Genomic DNA, 21,865 nt, shown 5'->3' with positions numbered 1-21,865 from the left:
AGTATCGGACGAGTACCGATACCACCCTAGTATCGGACGAGTACCGATACCACCCAAGTATCGGACGAGTACCGATACCACCCTAGTATCGGACAAGTACCGATACCACCCTAGTATCGGACAAGTACCGATACCACCCTAGTATCGGCGAGTACCGATACCACCCTAGTATCGGACGAGTACCGATACCACCCTAGTATCGGACGAGTACCGATACCACCCAAGTATCGGACGAGTACCGATACCACCCAAGTATCGGACGAGTACCGATACCACCCTAGTATCGGACAAGTACTTGGTATCGAGTATCGGTTCCGATCCGATATTATCGGGCATTCTCAGCATATTAATTGAAATTCATTCTAACTTTAGACAATCAGCTTAATCTTCGCGCTAAAAACATCAATAAACTCACCAATTGTTGATCGATCGGTTGCACGTCATCGAACCATTACAATCGCACTCGTCCCAACCGTCCACGCAATCAACTACGTCATCACACAATGACGTCACCGGTATGCACGTGACGTCACTCGACGGAGCGCTGGTGTTCTGTGGAAAAAATGACTTTTGCTGTAAATTAAAAGAAAATCCACCATTTTTAATGGACGTTTACAAAGATGTGACGTCTTTGGAATTTTATATTACGTCATTAGAATATTAGTGCAAAAGTTGTAAACATGATCTTTGACACTTACACCTTCGGTAGGTGTGTTATAGTTGTAAGCGTAGTCGCCATAATAACCGTCATTGGAACGAGTATCGGTGTCAGTGTTATAGTTGTTCGCATCGTATCCCTGTTGGTTGTAGGTGCTATAGTCATCACTTTGTTCGGGGGTCAAACATTTGACCTTGCCAGTTGGACACGAGGTTTCTGAACGACATTAACAAGACGTTATCCTATGGTTTATTGCTAAGTAGTAAGTATATTTAATATGACGTCACAATTCACATTCTTCCATTTTTCTTTGTCAAATCAATTATTTTTCTTTCATATATATTTATATTTGCGGTAGAATGTTTTATAATGTTTCACCTTTGCCTTAGCCATTGTATAAATATAACATATTAAAATTATATGGGAGTAATGTGCGAAAGTCTCTTTACTTTTTAACATAAATGATGTTGAAATTGTAGAAGTGTTTATTTAAAAACCTATATAGCCGCTTCACCTATATACCCGTGAGCATACATATCAAATCTACCTGGTTTCAAACTACGCTTTACTGTAAATTTAAGTATAAGCATAAATAAACAAAAAATCGAACAAAACAAAACTGCATTGTTATCCTCATCGCGGCACAAAGCAAAATTTTACTAAACCAAAGTAAACAACACAACAAAAAAAATATTAAAAAACCCTTACCTGCAGAATGTACTTTAGTAACCCACAAGATTATGGTGAGTAATAGATAGAAGCTTCGAAGCCCAACCAACAACATGTTGAAACATGTGAGCAACAACTTCAAGCACATTCACCACTCAACCTCGCTCCAACTAATTTGACCGAATTATTCCAAGAATCCAGTCGCCTCATTCATTCACATCCTAGCCACCCAGGCACTGGCGGAAACATCTGAGCCGCGCGCGACGTTTGGTGGCACGATTTACCGTATTGTGACGTCACTGTTCAAAAGTGTAATAACCACGCAAAGCGCGATCTTATTTTCAGCCCCAACAATTACCCACCACTAACCCCAAACAGGGTCCCCTAAAAATATTGCCAAAACAGCCGCACACGCCCGAACATCGACACCAAAACGGCCGATGCCATACCCATATCCCCCGATCGTATCCATACCCTCTCCCTACAGTTCCAGGCGTTGTTTTGTTTATTTAGACATTATTCCGATAAACTCCCCTCATTGAGCTGATATGTCTTATCAATTTTGCAACTGGTTAGCTTAATATGGTCAGATAGCACGGTGGTCAGTGTCCCCTATTGTATATACACGTCCTAAATGTGCACTTTCGTATTGTGCTAAAGCAAAAATATCCATTCAGGCTAAACCAGTGTTTCTCCAATGGATGCCGAGTGAAGTCCTTCATTTTATTGAGGATGATTAAGACGAGCAAGATTTTGTTAATACTCAAGTAGTCAAGATAATTGTAAAGAAATACAAAGAAGTGGCTCATATTTTAAATTTTAACTTTTATACCAATGTCTTATGTTTCGTTTGCTTACAAACCTTCAGTAGGAGAATTGAGTCGCCAAATCTTCGCTCTTATGCTTACGTTTATTTTTGGGTCACTCCTGAAGCGATGTGGAATTGTGAGCAAACCCGGTCATTCGGTTCGAACAGGCTGGCTGGTTGTGACGTCATAACGCCCGCCTATGCATTTTTCAAACTGTCAGCATATTGCTGATCGTGCTTCGAATTGAAACTTGTCCAAAATTTCCTGTTTTTTGTTTCGTGTTTAAGCCGCGTGGTTACGAAATTTAATTTCCGCCATCTGGAATGTGTTATTTCTTGTTGAAATAATAATATTTGTTTGTTAATATCGGGATCATAAGGCTGCTTCGAAATTTCTAGTTGTTGGTCTTTTTTTATATCGTAAGATTCAAGCAAAACCACAAAGGTTGTAAAAAAGATCAAAAACAACTTTATTTAACAAAAGCAGAATTCTATATAGTTACGCAAATAGCATCGTCAGTTCTGCTAAGATTATGCAAATACAACGAGGGTAATACTAATTTACGTAATAATGAATGGTCGGAATGGTCGGAATGGAACGCTCACTAATTTAAGTGTTACCCCGTTAAAACAATTATTAAACCAACGCACAATATTTGGGTTAGGGTGGGGGTTAGCGTTTGGGTGAAGGTGGGTCAAGTGGTATTATATTTAATAATAATACTGTGCGCGTTCCGACCATTCCAACCATTCATCATTCCGTAAACTAGTGTTACCCATACAACGAAACATCAAAATTATATATAAATAAAAAAAAAACACTGCAATAAACAAACATCAGCGCAGTATTTTAAAATTTTAGACATGCAAGTTGTACAGAATTTGTCCAGAAGATTTAATATAAAAGAGTAAAGTGACAAGAAAAGTCAATCAACTACAAAAAGGGAAAATTAAAAGAAAATAGTTCAGACAGGGTATGACTCTGTTTTGAAATCAACAAAAAGTTTGTATATTAAAGTTTTGCAAACATTTTAATTGGCAGTTTTAAAAAAACAGGCCATATTCGATTCCGTGCACAAAAATATAACTTAAATCTAGGCTTACTTTCACCACAGCTCCAAACATTACTTTAATTAATAATATATGTAATAATAATCTGACGCAACAATCGATAACAAACCATCTTTGTTTCTTGTTTACAGTTCGGTTTAAAATGTTGCGAACTGCGGTAAATTACAAACTTTTAGCTTGTATTTTGTTTAATGAAATTCGCGTTTTAAATCAGCTTGTTGGTTAAACATTTGGCAGATCTGCGTAGTGAACGTAATGGGTAAGTTTGTGGTGAAACGGAAACAAATACCTAAGACCCATAAACCTACAAGAACTACATCGACCCATATTATTACATTTAACGCAACAATTGTATCCGAACCGGAGCTTAATGAACTGGTTTAAAAGTAGCAATGGTCGAACCAGAACTTTTAAGTTGTTCCGCACCGAACTTGAAAAGTCAAACGGTTCGATTCTTGCTTCGAGTTTGGGCTTTTTTCCCCAGCATTTAAAGAATTATTAAAATAACGCACATTATTTGGGTTAGGATTCGGGTTAGCGTTAGGGTTTAGGTGGGTCAAGTGTTATTAATCCTATCTCATACTTTTTGTTATCTTTTCTGAACTTTTAATGAATATTTTTAATTTATCTACGCTGGGAGTTTACCTAAAGGTCCAAATCAGTGCATTGCCAGGGACCTCAAGGTCTAAAAGTCTAGACTTTTCTGCCATTGGATGCCCTGATTGTCGTAGACCTTTTTGCTTAGAAATGCACTGATTTCTAACGGATCGGGTGGTTAACATGGCTCTGCTAAATGATGGCCAGGCGATGTGTACAAAAGATGTTGGCATTAAGCAAAACAATACTTAACACACTTAATCTTAACGTATTCAACTAAACGTAATGGACAGAAGTTATTATGCTGGACTGTTAGGCGCTCTTTCACTATTGTACGTGAAAAGTTATGCAAAAAAAAAAAAATAATACCGCATACCACAACGCATATTGTTTGGGTTAGGGTGCGGGTTAGCGTTTGGGTGAGTGTGGGTCAAATAATATTATGTTCATTATTAATAATAACTTGACCCACCCTCAACCAAACGCTAACCCGCACCCTAACCCAAACAATATGTGTTGTGGTATGCGGCATTTAAAAAAAAATTTTTTTTTATTAATTTTTACGTACAATAGTGAAAGAGCGCCGACTGTTAGTACTGTGCATGGACCTTAAGCTATTCCTGTAAGTTGTTTGCCGTTCTTATGTTATACAATAAACACATATCCGTTTAATACCTTGCTGTGGCTAAGTTGTTAAAACACGCAACCTTCAACCAACCTTAACAAACAAACTTCGATTCAATCTTAGCGGAAACCTGCATCAGTGTTTCAAACTAATCAAGCTTAGCCCTGCAAAAACCTCATGTTATGTGCAAATGCAAACCATTGCTGAAATTACTTCAAACACAATAAAAAATATTTTTTTCTACTTACAGAAGATTGATTTCGCTTTTGCATGAGATAAGCAGTTTACCTTAACTCAGCAGTTTAGCAAAAACAATTTCAAGTATTCATAACCATTACAAAAAGTCAACAACATGTAATATTTTAATCAACTGTTTGTACTTAGGGATGTGGAATCTCCAAAACCCAAAATGAAATCTCCGATCAATCTGAAAGAGCGGCTTTGCAAGCTAGAGGTAAATTATTGTTGCTCAACCACAAAGTGAAATAGGAGGTGTAATGTTGTAATGTTAGTTGGCCAAATGATTTCGCACTGATGCATGAATACGTCTGTGTTTTTTGAAAATACTGCAACGTTGCAGACTTATTTGTTATACGCATTCTGCGTCTCAGCAATGCTTGTCACACCCCACTGCTATATCATAATTGACAATTCGTTACGGCTTTATAAGTCTTGAGGATTGGACTTGGAACCAGTTCCTTTTGAGGCTCACTCAGTTACTTCGGGCTGACAAGCGTAACTTAACTTGGCCCTCGAACTCTTCTTGGTTACCGACTTGTGCTGCTAATAGTTTTGATATTTGCAAGTATTGTCGCCGCTCTATAGTTTAACTGGTTGTTCGCTTATCAGCTAATTCCATTCGTTAATCACTAGAAGCATTGTGGTCGGCTAACAAGTATACGCACGCAACCTAAAACTAGAGTCAGAAGCCTTCAACAACTTAACCTTGTGCCCCACAGAGGGTTGCCACAAATCCTTTAAAGCATTTAAAATCTTATTGTCTTTGCATTAATTTGCTTATTACAAAAGTCTTTGTAAAACCCTACAATAGGAAAACACTTTTAATTGATGTCCAACCTAAGTTATGTGTTTAGAATGTGCTGTTGTAAAACTACTAACTTTTTGTTATTGTTTTTTCCCTTGGCATTTATACAGCTTTGTTTTTGAATTATTCAAAACTAGTCGATTAATCAAACTATAAAGTTTCTTTGAAAAGCCTTTCAATTTGTTTCATTAAATTGCATGGCAACCCTGTATAAATTTCATGAACAAATCAGGCAGGGGATTGGGCTGCGCAAGTGTTTTTGTTTTGTGTTCATCTCATGTACGAGGGTTTGGTGTTATGTACCCCAAACCCCGATAAAGGTCAGACTAATGTTTAGCTTGAGAAAACTAACGTTATCTAACAATATGTTGGAAAATTAAACACATTTAAGCACCTCTTAGAATTGGCTAAGTGCTGTTAAGTTAATCTGAAAAAATGTCTATATAATGTAGATTATTCTACATTAAAGTTTCAACAGTAAAAGTTCAACAGTAAAAAACATTTTTTAACAGTAACAAAAAACATTTTGGGGTTGATGATCCCAGGTTTAAACCACTTGATCTAAAGAAAATTATTTTTAACTTAGAAGCTGGAATCTCTAAAAAACAAAACGAAAACTCTGATGAAGCTGGAGAAGTGGCTTTCCAGGCTGGAGGTGAATTCTTGTTGCTCAACAATAAAGTAACATGGATTGGTGGTAACCAATTTCTTTAGAAGTATGAGCCGAGTTCAAACATTGCAATCGACTAGCAGTTCTGTATACCATCTTTTGATTGTAACTTTGTCTAGGAAGCAAAATTGCTGTTTTAAAAATATAAATTACAAATGTGCTGTTTTAGGAAACAAAATTCCTGTTTGTGTTGTTCTATTGAGTTGTAGTTTAAAACATGAAGACAATAAATAAATCCTAATCTTCCAAACTTGTTTATTCAGATAACGCCAATCAGTCTGTCCACATCATTCAACAACCTATTGGTGAGTAAAGTGATGCATTGTGTCAAAAATATAATAGATTAAACCAAAATATTGTATAGTTATGATTTATTCAACATTAATTCATGTATATGGCATTGTCAATTCAGATTTTTTCACATAGGTAATCTGATTGCACAATCAGCAAACATAACCTTTTAAAACTAAACGTTCACTAACATTTGTAAACACATAAGATTGACCTGTAATGTTTATGTGGTTAATGATGTTTTATAAACCTTGATATTGTATATTTCTAGCTGCCGGCAAACTTGATGAACGCTCCATTGCAGAGGCCGGTGAGTCATAGATACTTTGCTGTGTTTAATACATTTGTAAATTGGTGAGGTGGGATTGTGGAAAGCATCCAGTGGATGTGGGCATTGAGGTTTACATTTACAGTTAATTAATTATATTTATTGCCAGTGGTGTAGGTCTTATACCAAGGCTAAAATTATAAAGTGCTTTGACATATTGCAAATCTTTACTGTTAAATAATTTTACTTAGAATTATGTAAAAGTATCACAATTAATGACACTTTAACTTCATTGTCTTATGGCAGTGGTTCCCAACCGGGGAGGAATTCCTCTCTAGGGAGGAATTTTATGTGTTCACGGGAGGAATTTCATAAAAACTAAAAAAAAATAAAAATTACTTCGGAAATGTTACAGAACATTTTGTATATATATAAATTGGGGATGTCTATTATAATTTGGACCTGGTTCACATTTCGAACTGGTTGTAAAGCGTTCTGACCTCCCTAATTATAAGGTCTACTTGTAAAAACGGCTGCATGCCACGTTCCAGGCGGCTAAATTAATCGATTATTGTTGAACAAAATCCATTGTTTTGCCATGTTTGTTTTTGACAATCTGACTGTTGCTTAGTTGTTTAAAGTTTGTTTAAACAAGTTGACAGTTAGTAAACAGTATGTGTAATGAAACTAGATTCTTAGTTAAATATTATTATCTTTTGTAGATTTTAGCTGTAGCCTAAGTTTTAGTCAACTACTAGTATTTATGAGACATGGGTAACAAAAAACGAAAATATAATGAGATATATATTCAGTATGGAATTACAGCAATCACCGAAAGCGGTGAGGAAAAGCCACAGTGCGTACTTTGTAATAAAGTACTCTCCAACGACTCAATGAGACCAACGAAGCTTAAGCAACATCTACAAAATGTGCATCCGCAAGATAAAGATAAATAGAAAAATTTTTTTGAACGTCACAATAAAGCTCTGAAAATGATGAGACTGGATGCTTCTGGTGAATTTTTTAAAAGAAACAACACACTTGTTGAAGCATCGTTTTTAGTGGCACTGGAAATAGCAAAGCAGAAAAAGTCACACACTATTGGGGAAACATTAATCAAGCCTTGTGCTCTAAAAATGGCAGATGTAGTACTTGGAAAAGATGCACAAAAAAAGCTAGCGGCAGTTTCGCTATCCAATAACACGCTTCAAGGACGAATCAAAGATTTGTGTCACAAGGTAGTGCAACAAATCAAAAGTGCTGTGCACAGTTGATGGTGTTTGCAAAATATGTTTTCAATGGTGCATTTAAGGAAGAGTTTCTTTTTTGCTCCCCTCTTGAAACGACTACAAAAGCAGCAGATGTTCTGGAGAAAGTTTCATCCGTTTTTGTGGCTGAGCATTTGGATTGAAAAATCTTGCTGGCTGCTGTACTGACGGTGCGCCAGCGATGTTGGGTCCCATTCGGCCTTTCAAGCTTCTGTAAAGAACCGAGCTCCAAGAAGCAAAAGTGTTCACTGCATGTTGCACAGGCAAGCCCTAGCTTCCAAAACATTACCTGAATCACTTGATAAGATTCTACATCAGATGATTCAAATAGTTAATTTCATTAAAGCAGGAGCTTTGACTTCCCGGCTTTTTAAGACATTCTGTGAAGATATGGATTCAGACCACCAGGTGCTTCTGTATCCCACTCAAACTCGATGGCTATCCAAAGGAAACGTTGCGCGTCTTTGAACTTAGAAGAGAATTAAAGGAATTTTGTAAACTTAAGAACAATATGGAGCATTACTCTAGATGCTAGATGATGAACAATGGATTCTCTCTCTTGCTTATTTGTGTGATATATTATTAAGTTTGTTGATACACTGAAGGCTTTCAAATCTAAATTGTCTAATTGGAAAAGAAAAATCGAAATAGAAAATTGTGCAATGTTTGAAAAACTGGATATGCTTGTGGTTGGCAGAGGGGATAAAATACCAGAGCAAATTAAAAAAGTAAATTTAAAGCATTTGTAAAGCCTTGAGAAGGAATTCGAAAGATACTTTCCAAAGACATCTGATGGAGACTTGGATTTTGTAAGAAATCCTTTTACATTTCCAGTCGAAAAGCTTTCAGATGAAAGCCAGGACGAATTTTGAGAGCTAAAGAATGACTCTTCGGCAAGGCAAGTGTATCAAGAAAAACTTCATCAACAGTTCTGGATTGAAATGAAAGATTCTTACCCCAAAACAACAGAAACAGCTTTTCGCATTCTTCTTCCTTTTGTGTCGACTTACCTATGTGAGTCAGGATTTTCTTCTCTGTTGCAATTTAAGAGCAAACCAAGAAACAAACTTGATGTTGAGGATGACTTGCGTTGTGCACTGTCACTAACTGCGCCGCGTATAGAGCTACTTTCAGAGCGCAAACAGGAGCAAATTTCGCATTGAGTTGAAATGTGAAATAAATATATTTCAAAATGCTATAATTTTTTACGTTATATTTGTTTTTCGTGTTTTTTGGGGAGGAATGAATAGTTCGAAAATGTGCAAAGGGAGGAATGTAGCAAAAAAGGTTGGGAACCACTGTCTTATGGTGTTTTTCTCAATTCCAATTGGTCTAGGACTTATAACATTTACCTTTAAAGTAGCAGTGAAACAAAATGCCAATCAAACATAATTCTTTAAACCTAAACGAAGACTAAGAGAGAATCAAATTTTTATAGATTTTGCGCTCATACAAATTCTGGATAAAAACCTTAGCATATTTAGGATGAAAATACTGGGAAAATCTCCAATTAGAAACCAAAAAACTACCATTTAAGTTGTTCGTGAAAAAGGTCAAAGAAATATGTTTTCTGACATACCACGCGGGTTAAATTATAAATTTAAACAAATGGAATCAAAATAAACCCCGAGCAGATCAGCTGACTAGTAAAAAAAATAAGATACGCTTGGTTAAACAAATAGAAACAATTACTAAATAAGTGTCGCAATATACACAAATTTAACACCAAAAGATGTTTAATACTAATACGTCCTACGAAGTTATATAGTTTTTTCGACTCATTCTATTTCGTCTTGTTTCATATATAGAGTATAGTATATATTCCGTCTTTCTTCATCTATATATATATAAAATATAACGGTCCGGTATTTCGTCTAATCATAATATTTTGCGATGTTTTTTTTCCGTTGAATATTTTTGAACTATTGGTATGGGTGAATTTATTGTTTCTTGATTTTTTTCCTTCTTTTTTTCACTGCGTTTCCGTCGCCTACGGCGATAAAAAAAAATTGCTGTTATTTTTGATGTTTTTTCTTTTAGCACTTCAAGGTTTTGTTATGTGTAAGAATATTGTTCTTATCTCTGCGTTTTCATCATTGTATTAAAAAGAAATGCGTTTTGGTTGACTGATTTTGCGTCAATTTTATTGAAGTCTTTGTATGAGTAATTCTATTGTTGTTTTTGCACTGCGTTTACGTGTTTTTTTCTCTTTTTGCTATTATTATATGTTGCTGCTCTTCCTTTCAATCTCTTCGAGCTTTTCTTACGCGTAAGAATATTAATCGTTTGTTTAAACATTTATATATCCCTGTGTTTCAGTCATTTGTGCTTTCACTATAAATTTTGTTCCTTGCTGTTATTGTGAATGAGTTTTTGCGTTAATCCCCTTGAACTTTTTGGTGGTAGTAATTGTATCGTTGTTTTTGCACTGAGTTTTTGTCGTTTTATTTGCTGTTATTGTTGATGCTTTTTCCTTCCAATTTCTTTTGTCATGTGTAGGAAACTACTTCTTACGTTTTCCTTATTTATGATTCTGGAAAAAAAATGCGCTTTTTGCTGTTATTGTAAGTTATTTTGCCTCAATCTCCTGAACCTTTGGTATGAGTAATTGTATTATTTTATTTAAGCTGTAAATATATCACTGCATTCCTGCTATTCCGACAGCAAACTTTTGTTTTGTTAATGACTTTTCGTTTGTTGTCTTATATTTATTGTCAATTAGTTGTGTGTTGGGTATATGTTTTTTGTTTTTTCTAATGAACATTTGTACAAACAGGGTGCAGTTGACTTGATGTACCTTACAGTCTTTCGCTGCATCCTGGAACAAACAACTGTAATTTTTTTTGTAACTTTGTACTGCGTTCTAGTTGTTTCGGTTCCAAAAAAAATAAAATCTATCTATCAAAACGCTCACTGCCATTTGTAAACACATAAAATTGGTCTGTAACATTGTGTAAGGTTAATAATGTTTGATAGCTTTGATATTGTATATTTCTAGCTGCTGGCAAACCTGATGAACGCTCCATTGCAAAGGCCGGTGAGTCATAGATACTTTACTGTGTTAATGCATTTGTTCTAAAATCAACAAAATTGCCCTTTTGGGGGTTGATTATCCCCAGGTTGGAACCACTTGATCTAAGGAAAATTATTTGTTTTTTAACTTAGGAGCTGGAACCTCAAAAAACCGAAATGAAATCTCCGATCAATCTGGAGGAGTGGCTTTGCAAGCTGGAGGTGAATTATTGTTGGTCAACAATAAAGTTAAATGGATTGTTGATAACCAATTTTTTAGAAGTATTAGCAAGAGTTAAATATTATGGTTGAACAGCAGTTCTGTATGCAATCTTTGGCATGTAACTTTGTCTAGAAAGCAAAATTTGTGTTTTGAAGCAAAATTGCTGTTTGTATTGTTTTTTCGACTTGTAGTTTAAAACATGCAGATAATAAATAAATCCTAATCTTGTAAGCTTGTTGTTCATTCAGATAACGCCAACATCAATAACAGTATACTCGCAAATGCTGTCCACATCATTAACCAACCTAATGGTGAGTAAAGTGATCCATTTGTAAACACATAAGATTGGCCTGTAATGTTTGTGTAAGGTTAATGACGTTTTATAAACCTTGATATTGTATATTTCTAGCTGCTGGCAAACCTGATGAACGCTCCATTGCAGAGGCCGGTGAGTCATAGATACTTTACTGTGTTTAATACATTTGTTGAATTTTGGTTAACTGTGTCATGGCATATCAATGCTGGCGTCACCAGGCATTTATAATTTCCCTTTTTTACAATACTATACTGATGTAAGTAGATACGTTTTGAAAATACATCTACATAAGATATTCGGGCTAAGTGAGTTAGAAATTAAAAAAAAATAAAAAGTATCACAGTTAATGCCACTTTAACTTCATTGTCTTGTGGGTGGGATTTTCAATTTTTTACCAATTCTAAGTGTTCGAGGTTAAACACAAACCTATGAGGTAGCAGTGAACAAAAGGGTCAACCAACAACTTCTGTAATCACATTTTGATGGAAATCAAAGTGTTTTATATTCACTGTGTCACAACATATTACTGCTGGCGAACCTAGGCATATATAAACTTTTTTTTAACATTACTGCACTGGTAAACAGATGTCTGATGTGTAAGTAGTTACAAAAAAATAGCACTAAACAACAGATCTCAAGAGTTAGAAAATTGTGAAATAAACAGCATTAAAATAACTTAAGATTAAAAGTTTACAGCAATGCGGCATCATTCTGTGTCTTTCGCAGCATTGTTGGCTGCGATTTATTGGAAGTGGTGTTAGGCCAATAGAGTGTTGAAAGACAAACATAATTGTGATTTGTGCCAACAACTAATGGCATCTGGTCGGTTTGTGTTTGCCTGAGCTCAATAGATTTACCCCTGGTTCGACTTGCAGTGTTTTAACATATTCATAATATTGCGGCATAATTGTACAAGCACCCATGTAATGAACGATATTTGTTTAAAACGAAAACAGTTTTACAGAGAATGTTATTTTGTGTTTCCAGATGCATCCTTAGGAGAAGCCCTCAATGAATATGCTGAGAAGATCATTGGAACTCTGCCGACTGATCTGTGTGAACTTGAGGCCATAGTGGAGCGTCAATCAACACCGGAGATGTTTGGTGCAAAAGGATTGATTCCCAGCAAAACATCAAACTCTACCAGGGTTACAGTGGATGAACTGGGTGCTACTGCAAAGGAAAATGCAGCTGAAGAGGCTAAAAGTAAGAAATTCAGCAACAAAGCTGCGTTTGACGATCATGTTACAAGGTATGGTAACATTATTACTTTGATTGGTTCCGCTGGAATTGGCAAAACTACATTTGCTAAGCAGTATTTCAAGCATAGTAGAGACATATTAGAAAAGCATGTCAGAGATGCAATAACTGCTCACGATAGTTCGTATTTGTCATTTCTATATCTTAAGGAATTAGATAATGATAAGGTTATGAGTGTTCTTGAATTTCTCACAACCTCAACCAGAAATTCCAATCTAAACTGGAAATGTCAAGCAGGTTTAGAGAATCAACTTTTGGCCAGAATTTCCAAATCCAATAACGTATATATTGTAATGGATGGTATGGACGAATGTAGGTTTGAAAGCCTTTCATTGAATGCTCCAGTCATAGGTTTGTACGATAGCGCTAAGCCAGTTGTCATTCTCCAAAACCTTTTGCGAGGCGACATTCTTCCAAATGCTCACAAGCTGCTTGCTTCACGACCGGGGGCTTATCACAAGCTACACCCAAGTTGCAAGCCCCACTTCCCCGTACGGGTAATTGGTTTTAATGAAAGATCTCAAGATTGGTACTTCAGAAAGATTTATCCAAACCAAGAGGATTATGAAAAGATTAAAAAGTCACTAGAACAAAACCCATCAGCTAATGCTTTGTGTTTTATTCCAATGTTTGCCAAAACTATAGCACCATATATCATAAAGTGTCTTACAAATGATAGCTTATTCACCCTTACTGATGTTTTTACTGAGTTTGTTGCCACCCGTATTCGCTCAGATAAGTTAAAAAATCATCGTGATATTTTGCATAAACTTTCAAACTTGGCTTTCTACGGAATGCTCAATGACAAGCTACAATTTGACAACGAAGAGCTTGTAGAAGTAGGACTTGATTCTACTGTGTTGGAGGATTTTTTCCACATGCAAATCGACATGAAAGTTTCTTCCACAGACCTCGATCTTGAAATACTAGAAGGGGACAAAGTTTTCTTCTTTATTCACCTCCTTTGGCATGAATTTTTTGCAGCACTCCATCTGATGTTTGATATAGACCTTGAAACTTTTTCTAAACAGCTTCAAAGCATGGAAAGTGATGAGTGGGAGATGGTTCTACGATTTCTTTTCGGGTTGCTGAACACGGAAATCCACTGTAAGCTAAAGCCCATAATTAAAATCTCTTCTGCTGATGTTGCCAGAAAGAAAAGTTTGCTTAAAGATCTAATCACTTCGCTTGGGTCCCAACTTTCAACATGTGATTATTACAGCTTTAACTCCCAATTGTTTAAGCTTTGTAGTTTAGCACAGGAATCCAATGATGAAGGCATCACCAGGTCTCTGGCTGATTCTCTCCCTGGAGAGCTTCATATAAGTGGAACGATCGTTCCCAGTGAAGTGTCAAGTCTCTGTCACGTGCTTCGAGCAACACAAAGGGAGCTGGTCATCAGCATCGGGGATTCTTACAACAACTTAGTCACATTTACCGGCAACGGTTTAGAAATGTTTATGGATACAATGACGCACACCAATCACAAGGTTTGTCCAACGCAATACGTGCCAGTTACGCATGAATGAATTCCAGTGACGTAATCTGAAATATTAATAATGTAAAAAAATATTTACTCAAACTAAATCGTCTTTTCAACTTATTAAAGAGTAGTACAAGCAATGTTTTGTTATCCTCTATTGAAAGAGCTTAATGTTTACATGGTGTTTTTTTGAACTAATAACTTTTTCCGTGTTTTGCGATTCAACGTGAGTCTCTATTTTTAAAGAAAGAAATATACAAACAAGTTCATTAAAAAAACAAGATAATAAGACTTTGTAACGCAAAATATTTATTTGCGTAATAGCCTACACCGAAAATTATTTGCAATTATTAATTAATTTATTTTTTTTTGCTTAATTGGCCTTAGCAATGACCTCACTCTTCCATCGGAATGTATTTGTATTTGCGGAAATGCAGTTATTCTATCTTGAAATGTAAAAAATATATTTTCTAAGGTTAAAGGTAATTTTGGCCAGATAACTTAAAAAATCGAGCTTTTACGTATAAATATGATATTTTGCTTGTGCGAGCACGATATTAATAAAGTATTCTTAATTCGCGACGATTTATACTTTGAAAGGTGGTCGTGTAGAACACGTATATTTATTGCTGATTGTTTTATAAAGATATCATTTTTATTTCAGTAACTGCACATTCTTACAATTGTGACAAATTCATGAATTTTTTTTAAATATAACGTAAACCTGCATTTATTTTATTGTGATTTAGTTGGTTCCATAAACTGGGCAGACCAGCAGACCCCGTACCTGTCGCCACGTAGGCAGCACTGATTGCAGCCAAACCATTTACTTGCAAATCAACAATTTATAATGAATTTCACACATTTAATGTTTTATTTAATAGCTGGAATTTCGGCACCACCATTTTGTTTTCCTAACCTACAATTAAACAATTATTATTCTGCCATATGCAGTCGTTTTAAAGATATTTTATGTTTACGACGATATATGTGTAAAATGCCTCATGTTTTCAGTAAGGTATAAAAATGCATCTTTTACTTTTGTATCCTGTTATTAGCTTATCCTAGTTACTCGTTACATGTGAAAACTATAATACGTAAAATAAGAAATCTTTGTTTTGTAATTTTATGTAAAGATATAATGTGTCCGTTAAAAGTGAATAGCGACGCATTCAATAAATCTCTTTATTTCCATTAATTAAGGAAAATAAATCATGACGTCATTAACTCAAAATGTCGTGGTTATTTTAAGACAACGTGGCGCATCTGTAGAGGGCGAGTGTGTAATAACTCAACTTTCTTGTTTTATAGATGGATGTTTTGGACCTGCGTTACAACAAGTTGGGGTCACGTGAGTTGAGTTGCCTGACAACAAGTGTAAGCAACATAAACAAGCTGGAGTTGATGGATTGCGAAATCGCTGGATCCGATCTGCAACCTCTGACTGACGCCATCTCACGAATGGATCGACCGGTAAAATATTAAACAGAATTGCGGTTGTTGGAAGTGTGACGTCACTACATGTTAATTACGTCATTAGGTAAACAAAACGTTATGGGAGTGTTGTTCCTACGCATTCCCGCCACAATACAAACCAGTTGGTGTTCATTTGAATTGAGAAAAAAACAAATAATCAGTTCAAATAATACAAAATAGTAAAATATAACGTAAACCTCCAGTTATTTTATTGTTATTTAGTTGGTTCCATAAACTGGGCAGACCAGCAGACCCCGTACCTGTCGCCATTTTGGTGGCTCTGATGGCAGCCAAACATTTACTTGGAAATCAACTATTTTTATTGAATTTCACACATTTAATGTTTTATTAAATCGCTGAAATTTCGGCACCGCCATTTTGTTTTCCTAACCTACAATTCAACAATTATTAGTATGCCATGCAGTCATTTTAAAGTTTTCTTATGTTTACGACGGTATATGTGTAAAATGTAAAATGTCTCATGTTTTAAGTAAGGTCTAAAAATGCATATTTTACTTTTGTATCCTGTTATTAACTTATCCTAGTTGCTCGTTACATGGGAAAACTATAATACGTAAAATACGAAAATTGTTTGTTTACAATTTTATGTGAAGATATAATGTGCCCGTTAAAAGTGAACGCATTCAATAAATCTCTTTATTTCCATTAATTAAGGAATTTTAATCATGACGTCATCAACTTAAAATGTCGTGGTTATTTTCAGCCGACGTGGCGCATCTGTAGAGGGCGAGTGTGTAATAATTCAACTTTCTTGTTTTATAGATGGAGCTTTTGAACCTGAGTGAAAACAAGTTGGGGTCACGTGGGTTGAGTTGCCTGGCAACAAGTGTAAGCAACATAAACCAGCTGGTGTTGCGGAATTGCGAAATCGCTGGATCCGATCTGCAACCTCTGACTGACGCCATCTCACGAATGGATCGACCGGTAAAATATTAAACAGAATTGCGGTTGTTGGAAGTGTGACGTCACTACATGTTATTACGTCATTAAGGCAAGGCTTCCAAAACTTTGTAATCTGCGATTCTTTTATAATTTATTAAATATTTTGCGACCCGTCGACATTGATAAACACAGTTCTCGTTGTCTGTTTCTGCACGTCTATCTTAAAGCAACATTCGTTTTAACATTTGCTTTTCTAGACAAATAATAATTGCACAGAATAATTGCACTTTGTGTTAAACCGATGTACCTACTCGCGACCCCTAAAACTCGTTAGCGGTCCCAGTTTGGAAAGCTCTGGTTTAAGGAATGGGGAAACAAAATGTTGTGGCAACTTTGTTTCCACACGTTCCAACCACAATACAAACCAACTGGTTTTAATTAGAAACATTTCGTAAATCCAATAAATAGGATTTGTAAATATTACCATCAAGTCTGGCCGCGGGAGCTTTTTACTAAAATGACACAATTTCCACAAATTATGCAAAATGGTAAATAAGAAATGTATTTTATGCTAAAAGATGGAATGTGTGTCTTTATCCAAATTGTCTTTTCTAGTTTGGAACTCTGTTCGTTGCCCGTAAATCAACATAAATTAATTAATTATCATAGGGCTTCAAAATGACCCAACATTTGTTTACGTCTCAGTAACTGCGCTTTCTCACATTTGCGCAAATTCGTGAAATATTTCGTAAAATATAAAGTAAATGTTTTAATTTATTTTATTGTAACTAGATGAAATGCCTGACATTGCCATGGTTAAAAAGAGTTTTTAACTGATACTAACTTAGTTGTACCGGCTAAGTCAATTAAACACACAATTTGCGAAATCAACCTAAATTTTTCGTGGTTAAACAAAATGAAGCAATATTTTATGCTGTTATTCAATATTGTATATTGCGTTATTGTTGGATAGGTTTATTAAAGATGCGGTAACTCATGTACGGCCTTCAACATATATCGCCCTTAAACTTGCACTACACGGCGATACACGTTTGGCAAACAGAAATTTAACACAAATGCAGAGTAGTTTTTTTTAAAGCCGCTTATCATTAACAAACTTATCCGCAAATTTACTGATTACGCCTTATAATTCCACTAAATTATTTTGTTCGATTTGGGTAATATTCAAGCAAACACGTAATTCCGATACAAAGTGACAAACAGCGTAAAATGATCGTGTAGTGTTTAAAAGTAAAAATTGCTAAACTCCTGCAACAAACGTCATATTTTGCGAACTCCATCAAATTTGCGAGGTCAAACATACTGTACTGTAAGAAGTAAATAAGCTTTCAACCCTTGACCGTTTAAAAGTGAAAATTGCTGTGACCATGTTTAAGAGTATTGCGACGACGCTCGCTTGTCGGGCAGTTTTTTCATTATCGGAGAAGTGTGAGCGATGTTGCTCTGTCTGTCTTTTTATGAGAACATATGCCGGCGACCAGCGGACAATCAATGACATTTTTTATTGTGATTTAGTTGGGTTCCATAAACGGGGCAGACCAGCAGACCCCGTACCCGTCGCCACTCTCGGCCGCTCTGATGGCAGCCAACCATTTACTTGGAAATCAACATTTTTATTGAATTTCACACATTTAATGTTTTATTCATATCGCTTCACAATTTAAAAAATATATTCTTATTTTTAAGACAACGTGGCGCATCTGTAGAGGGCGAGCGTGTAATAACTCAACTTTCTTGTTTTATAGATGGAGCTTTTCGACCTGAGTTGCAACAAGTTGGGGTCACGTGGGTTGAGTTGCCTGGCAACAAGTGTAAGCAACATAAACCAGCTGGAGTTGATGGATTGCGAAATCGCTGGATCCGATCTGCAACCTCTGACTGACGCCATCTCACGAATGGATCGACCGGTAAAAAAATGTCATCAAGTGGCGACAGATTTAAAAAAAAATAAGTACGTTAAAAGCAGGGCTGCGGAATCGAACCCTAGACTCGGTAGAAATCCATATTTAAAAAAAAAAAAAAAAAAAAAAAAACTACTTTGCTTCCGTGGAGCCTCAATCCATATCCTTCGTACTTATTTCATTCTCGCGGGATTTCTCGCTGCGACAATTGGATGAGTCATTAAGAAGCACTCCTTTTTGTTCGCGAGAAATCCTGGGCCAGGGGCCGGATCCAGTGGAACTTTGTAGCCATGGCCTTCCACAAACTGTATTTGTGCTTATTTAAACTCTATGACAGCAAAATACTCCAGCAAAGCTAGCAATTCAGATCAGACACAATAAAAAGATCTTAAAATTTCTGGAGATATTACGGGCTGATAATAAGTTCGTTAAAAGAGGGGCTGCGGAATCGGACCCTAGACTCGGTAGAAAGTACCGATATTACGGGCTGATATTACACGATCTGTTTTAGTATTGAAACCTTTATGCAGCCAAACACGTGCTTGTATCTAACATTATGTTGTGCTTATGTAGATGAGGTGGTTGGACCTGAACCGCAACGAGTTGGGATCGCAAGGACTCGCTTTCCTCCGAACTTGTGCCCACAATGTACAAGTGCTGGGGTTATATGAATGCGACATCGATGAAGCTGATGTGGATTCTCTGCGCAAGGTAGCTTACAAATATAAGTGGCATGTAGCTGGAACAAATACATACGCGCGATGTCACTTGTTTAACTGACTATGACGTAACACATTTCCATTGTAAACCAGTCATTTACTTCGTAAGTGAACAAACAGAACTTAAGTAAGTTTCAGAAGGTTCAATTCGGTTGGACCGTAGACTTTAAGATATTTGTCGTTGTAATAACAAATTTTTCTTAATGAAACGCTATCTGCCCTTGAATAAGAATTGTTACCAAACTAAATAGTCCCCTTAATGCCTAAACTATAAATAAAGAAAGAAATATTATTAACCTTGAAAAGTTATGATTTAGGAAAACATAATATAAAAATTGTACGCGCGGCGCGAAAAATTTTGCGTTTACACACAGTTAAAGGTGGCAAAAAATATAGTTTGACAGGCTCTCAGGACCACATTTGACAAGTGGGCCTTTCCAAGCTGAGCCAATTTAAAAATTTATGCCACACCAACTTTTAAAATAAAGTGCAATGAATGTATGGCTATCACGCGGCTCACAACTACATGACAACACCAAGCTATCTAAAAGTAACTCGCGTCCACTAAAAATGGCTCTGCCGCCCACATTTGGTCCATGGCCCACAGATTCCCCAAAGTGGCCTTGCAGTTATTTTTAGTGAGCTGCGAGCTGTTGTATAGTAGCCGTACATTCATTCTACAGTATTTTAAAAGTGTGGCTAATAATTTTAATTTTGGGTCATGTTTTTAGTATTAATTGATTTATGACTAAATTGTGACGTCATTCTAAAAGTTTCATGGCCCGAAACCAAAATCTTGCACTCGTTCCTGTTGTCGTAGGGTAGTGGTTTGACGCGTGGACCCGCTGAACTACACACCACGGCCAGAAACACATGAGTACTCACACTCAAATCTCATTACAACTTGCTGCACATTGTAGAGAGCATTTTTTGTTTTGGCGCATATCCTTAAGCAGAGGGGTTGTTTGACCCCTTAATTACAATTTCCCGCCTCGGTATAATTGCTCCCCTGTGAGGCAAGTAAATCACTTTGTGAATCCGGTTCTAAGTTGTTGTTACAAATTGTATTTACAGCAATATGAGGGATACGAATCTTCCGATGGAGTTGCGGAATGAACGCCAGAACCGGAACAGAGACGCAAAAAATGCAATATTGAATGAGGATTAATGAAACAATATTGCTCTTATGACATCACACACCCACCAACAGTTCCAGATTGCCAACAACCAAAACGCAGGAAAAAGACAAAAGCAAGCTTCTGAGCTGGTGGGATTAAGCTGGCGATTCATGTGAGAATATTTGTACGTTCTCCTTCAACGTAATATCCACTCACTGGCGCACGCAAGCCAATCACGAGTTTAAGTTATTTGCAGCAATCAGCTTAAGCCCAGCTTTACTTAATATTAATATTACCTGCGGTCCTTTTTAAATTTAGTCCAAGTTCATTACTTAGCATCATTATTTATTACATAAGGTTTACATCCAACTTTATTTTAACCAGCATTTAGACCAGTATTTGGTAATAAAGCAAAAAAGTCATTTGTTGGTTAAATATTAAATAACATGCAATAGGTAACATTTTGTGAATGTTACCGCAATTGTTTATAGACGATGTCATTCGAACATAATGTTACCTTATCACGTATACTTTTCACTTTTTTCACGTATTACTACAACCTACATACATTATGCTCCACACTGTGGTTTCTTGTTTAATGTATATTTACTCCAACAGGAGTCGGCACAAGGAACTCAGGTGCTAAGGTGGAGACAACGTTGGACAATTCTAACGGCGTAGATTGCTCACTGCAACAGATCAGTGTGCAGCAGAGGGAACACCGTTCCTGTGCCTCCCACTCCATCACTCATGCAAAGCAAAGTTTAATGAAGCAGCAAAGACGCAATTTCGCCAGATCATTTTGCTTTCCGGTGTTTGAATCTACCTTATTTTGTGTTGCACTTTACGTTTTGCAGATTTTACAATTTTGTAGTTTTTTTATATTTTGTTTGTGTTTGTATTGACATTTTCAAGTTTTACAAATATCTGTCCTCCTTGAGCGTTAGAAATGGCAGCCCAGGTTGCTGCGGCGGCCCGTATGGGAACCGCTGACTCAGGCAGATCATGCATAATCAAAACAGATAAGCCACCTGGTCTTAAAGGGAAATTACGCCGATAAACAATTTCATTTGCGTCACGACCACGTTAAACCTCGAAAATTTAGCGTTAATTTTGGCATTCGAAAAGCAAACCGTTTTAACATCTCCGGCTGAATATTTTCAGCTCGCTTCAAATTCAACGCTAAGCCGTCGCCTACCATCGCTTAAAACAGGAATCATATATATCACGTTTATCTCATCTCGCGCGATACGCCAAGTCGTAAACATATGACGAATACAAAGCGAAGAAATTATTCGCCGTTTTCATTTTTTCTGACCAAATCTCAGTAACCTGAGCCATAGCGGTTCTTGCAGCCGTATCCTGCATAAGATCCCAGAATCGAAACGCAGCGACCGTTTCTGTTCAGGTATTTTCCATACGGACAAGTGCATTGCTTGCGGTATCGCTACGAGGTGCAGGTT

Source organism: Ascidiella aspersa, chromosome 7 (genome assembly GCF_963924565.1).
Source record: "Ascidiella aspersa chromosome 7, kaAscAspe10.2, whole genome shotgun sequence".
Taxonomy (NCBI): domain Eukaryota; kingdom Metazoa; phylum Chordata; class Ascidiacea; order Phlebobranchia; family Ascidiidae; genus Ascidiella; species Ascidiella aspersa.
This window is presented reverse-complemented; position numbering follows the sequence as displayed.